Below are 5,246 nucleotides of genomic sequence, written 5' to 3'. Positions count from 1 at the left end.
GTCTCGCCTTTGGGACCTTATAAGTGTTTAGCCATGCAACAGTTAATGTTGTTGCACCAAGGATATTGTGCTGCATAACTAAATACTTATAAGGTCCCAAAAGCGAGACCTATTGGCTATGCCAATGCTTGTTTATTTTGCCTTGCCTCCTGAGGCGTTTTTTTTTCTGTGTAATAACGAGTGTGCCCATGGTGCACTAACATCATTACATTCAAACTGAAACTCAGCTCGTTTAAGTTTCACTGTTTTGGTTCTCATGGGGCTATCTCAGCCCGAGCACCGAACCACATGGGAGAGGTATCATTGGAAAGGGAAGAATCTCCCCTTTCTAATGTTATCCCTCCCTAGTGGATCCCTGCTTGGAGATCGCTGCAGGAGATCGATAAGTTGGGATCCGCCCACTAGGCACCAGGGAGGGGGGAACGCCCCCTTGGGCAAGGGTGTTTGCTCCCCCCCAATGTTTTAGCATACAATCAGTCTTTCTGCCTTCCCTGGGGGGCAGTTGCGAGGAATATACCCCAATCTGTCCTCTTGGGGAGGCAGAAAGCACACTAGGCACCAGAGATTTATTTTATGTTTGTATATAGGGATAGAGGCTGCCCAAAATGGGTATGCCAATGCCCTAACCCCCTCAAACAACCTCCAAAGTCTTTTTGCTCCCCCTGGTGGACAAATGGGAGTTATTACCCTTAATCTGCCCCCGGGGGGGGGGGCAGAAAGCCTACTAGCCGCCAGGGATTCTTTTTTATGTAAGGGGAGTGGGGACTTCCCACAATAGGCTACACCATGCACCCAAACACATTTATTTGGAAACAGTCGTTCTGCCCCCCAGGGGGGCTGAAAGCACACTAGGCACCAGGGATTTTTATTTATTTTCATTTAGGAGTGAGGGATGCCCAAAATGGGAAAACCAATGTCCCAACCACCCTAAAAAAACATTGTCACAGTCTTTCTTTGCCCCTGGGAGGCAGATGGGGCAATAGCCCTGATCTGCCCCTCCCCCCCCAGGGGCAGACAGTCCACTAAGCACTACATTTTTTTTATATGCAGGGGTGGTTCCACTGGCATGCCCAATTTGGGCGGGCCCCACCCCTACTAATTTGACAGTCTTTCTGCCCCTCTTGGGGCAGATGGGGGCAATCGCCCTTGACCTGCCTCCCTAGGGGGGTCGAAAACCCACTAGGCAGCAAAGGACTGTTTTTTTGTAGTTGAGGGGCCAAACCTTATTTCGTAATGAAAGCTCTCTCCAACCCAACAACGAAGCTGGGTTGGAGAGAGCAGGCACAGACAGACTCACACTCTGTCCTGGAAAGGCGATCAAGGGTGCTCAGTCCAATCCTGAAGCTGCTCTGATGCATGAGAGTAGCTTCAGGATTGGCCATAGGTCATTCTAGGAGCCTGTGCCGCCTGCAGAAAAAGAGGAGAAGAGCACAGCTCGGCCAGCTGCAGGCATATTTTATGAATGTATTTTTCCACCCTTGACTCCTATGATCACCCCACCCACACCTCCGCACATCCAGCACACCAGCCGCGCCTGGGTGTGCGTGAACTGGCGGTGTGGCTTGTTTGGATCCCCCAGTGTTTTTTGAACCCAGAATCCCCTGCAAACCTCAAATTTAGCTTAAAAGTCATATATTTCTGACATATCTGTGTGGGAAAAAAGGATCAACGCACCAGTACGAATTTCCTAACACGGAGCGTTCCCTCCTCAGCCTAGTGATCAAAATGATACCTCACTTCTGTGGGTGCCCAAAGCAGAGTAAGCCTAAAGACACTGTGCTTCTGGACCCACTTTGGTTCCCCACTAAATCTCTACAGATTTTTGGCCCTTCCCTGTCGCAGGCACTTGACCCACCCACACAAGTGAGGCATCATTTTTATCAGAAGACCAAGGGGAACGCTAAGTGGTAGGAACTTTGTGCTGTTGCTGTGATCGCACAACATAAATTTGACTTTTTAGCTAAATTTGAGGTTTTCAGGGGATTCTGGGTAAGGAAATGTGTGGGGGTCCATACAAGCCAGACCTCCCTGGACTCCCCCGGATGTCTAGTTTTCAGGAATGTCTGGGTTTGGTAGGATTCTCATTATGGCTGCCAAGCCTAGGACCAAAGGTGTCACCTGTGTGTTAGGTCCCGGGCTCAGCTGCCATCTAGGGAAACCTACCAAACCCAGAATTTTTTTTAAACTAGTCACCCAGGGGAGCCCAAGGAGGTGTGGCTTGCATGGATCTCCCAACATTTTCCTACCCAGAGTCCCCTGCAAATCTCAAATGCAGCTAACAAAATCAAATGTTCCTTACTTTTCTGTGTGGGAAAGTTGTGGGATCACCAGGCCGCCACAAATCTCCTACTACCCAGTTTTTCTCCAGGTCTCCCAATAAAAATGGTACCTCACTTGCGTGGGTAGGCATAGTGCCTGCAGAAGGGAATGGCCCAAAATCTACTGTGGGGACTTCAAAATTATCAATCACAAAACTACCCGGTTATGTGAGGGAGTCACCTGCGTTCTTGATCCCACACTGAGGGGCCATCTAGGGAAATCTACCAAACCCAGACAGTTCTGAAAACTAGACACCTGGGGCAGTCCAGGGAGGTATGGCTTGTGTGGACCCCCCAATGATGTCTTACTCAGAATCCCCAGCAAACCTCAAATTTAGCTAGTTTTCACTGGATAAACATGTTGTGCCCACGTTGCATTTTGGGCCATTTCCTGTCTTGGGCATAAGGCCTACCCACACAAGTGAGGTACCATTTTTATCAGGAGATTTGGGGGAACGCTGGGTGGGTGGAAGTTTGCAGTTCCCCACAGATTCCAAAACCTTCCATCACAGAAATAGGAGGACATTGTTTTTTTTAATTGAGGTTTGCAAGGGACCCAAGATAACAGAACCTGGTGAGAGCCACACAAGTCACCCCATCCTGGATTCTCCTGGGTGGCTAGGTTTCTAAAACGTACAGGTTTGCTAGGTTTGCCTTGGTACCAGCTAAGCTAGTGTCCAAAATCCACTGCTAGGCACATCGTGAAAAAAGGGTACATTTTCACTGGAAAAATGTTATGTGCCCACGTTACGTTTTTTGCTGTTTCCTCTTGCGGGCACAAGGCCTACCCACACAAGTGAGGTCATATTTATATCCAATAATCAAAAATAGAATGGACACTAGTTTCTACAAAACCATTGGTTTGTACTCGAAAACCCTCATAGACATCCTGATTTTATCGTTGCAGTGTATCTTTTTTCCGCCCCACCAGGAGTCGTGGCGTATTCACAGGGTAATCGATTAACGTGCTGGGTGCCAGCCTCACCCGAGGCTACCTCCGGTACAAGTAGAAGTATCCAGATATAGTGAGAAAAGGAGGTAAAAAATAGTGACTAGCCCAAATAGTTATTTATTGAAAAAAGAGAGGGGTCTAGGCGCTATCAGTAAAAAATTACGATATGGAGGTAATCATGTTACTGGATTACCGCATGTCTATAGAAAATATGTCAACATGTTTCAGCTCTCTAAGCCCAGCCGGGTCTACGGAGCTTTCGTCAGGACAAGAACACATACAAAAAAGAAATTGGATAAAAATAACTCTCACAACTTGTGTAGTTTTTGGTGATAAGTGTCGTTGACTTATATTCAGATTTCCAAAGCTGTGGAAACAAAAGCCAACAATATTAATTATATATGTGGCTAATAATTTCGGGTTAGGCAAGCAGACATGTGAGAATAACATGTGGAGCACGAACAAACTCCTATTTGGGAGTAGCTATCATGTTGATGGTTTCAACGTAGTATCGAGAAGGAAGAGGAAATTAAAACTAAAGTCTAAGCATAAAATTACAGTCTAGGTTAGATACTAAGAAAATGAAGTACCTTCACGTAGCTTGTGATCGGACACATTGCACTCTCTACTGGATATGGACAAATTTGAAGCCCTTAAAACAGTGGTAGTTCGAAACCTAACGCTATTTTTAACACACTACAGGAATTATCTAAGGCAGTCTGGAACCAGAGGCTATCTGTAAAATACTACAGGAGTTCTAGTGTAGTTACCTGCATTAAGCTCGATGATAGCTTCAACAGGGGTCAAAGAGTCGCTTATTGGTCTTTGCTGTGAGGGTTACAAGAGAGTACCGCGCATTAATAAAAGTGCTCAGTCGCTTACCAGATTGAGGAGAACTGGATTCGCTGCCATTCTTACCCACGTGGAACAGTGTAGATTCCCCTGTGCTGACTCTGCCCCTGGCTATGGGCGTTTCTCTTTTTGGTCCGTCTTATGAACCAGGACCTAGGCATCAAAAACGGACTAAAGTAAGTACATTGTACTCCATCTAAGATGGCTGCCTCTCGGTGAAAAAAAACGAGTCCTATTTTCTCAATAGGATCGGAATAGATGGTGCATACGATATCACCAATGTTATACATATACAAATGTGGTGTTATACTGCCAGAGGAAATACATCCTCAACATCAGAAGTGTGTGTATTAGTAGGCAATGCGTCACAAAAAAGGGGGGAGTGTGGATTAAGACTGATTGGTAAAGGGACTAATTTGGCCAAAAAACGGTTGAACAGAATTTCTCAAAATGATCACTACTCTAAGTAGATCCACATTTAGTTCAATAGAACTGGTGCCAAGGAATATTATTGTTCATCCCCACAACATCCGTTCTAAGGCGATCCACCCACCTTTGTTCCTTTTCAAAAAGGATTCGCTCGGCATTGTCATCTTTGTCTCTTAGCATTTCAAGGACCGTCCATCTCAGGTCGTCACACGTGTGTCCAGCTTCTACGAAATGTGTACACAGTTTAGTGGTGTTCTTCTTGAGTCTGACATTACTCCTGTGTTCTCCTATGCGGAGTTTGACTTTACGACAAGTCATGCCTACGTATTGTCGTAGGCAGGGACAGGTCACCAAGTAAATTACATGGGTGGAATTGCAATTTGTATGTTGTTTTTGAGTCCATACCAAGGTGTCTGTCAACTGTAAAGTCTTGGTGGTATTAGTGAACTTACAGATTCCACACGTGCCACATGGATAGTGGCCTGTAACTGGGGCCATAGTTATGTCTCTTACTATTGATTTCAAGGGTTTCTTTTTCGGCCTGGTGTGTACTAGGACATCTTTGATGTTTTTTGTTCTTCTATTGGCAAATCTCGGTTTGGGCCAGTTGAATTTGCCTGACGTCACTATCTGCCAGTTCTTCCTAATTAGCTTCTGTACCTCGTACGTGGCCGGACAGTAGGTGGTCACGCATG

The sequence above is a fragment of the Lissotriton helveticus genome, chromosome 4_1, assembly GCF_964261635.1.
Source record: "Lissotriton helveticus chromosome 4_1, aLisHel1.1, whole genome shotgun sequence".
Taxonomy (NCBI): domain Eukaryota; kingdom Metazoa; phylum Chordata; class Amphibia; order Caudata; family Salamandridae; genus Lissotriton; species Lissotriton helveticus.
The sequence above is the reverse complement of the archived record's forward strand: the minus strand, read 5'-3'. Positions refer to the sequence as shown.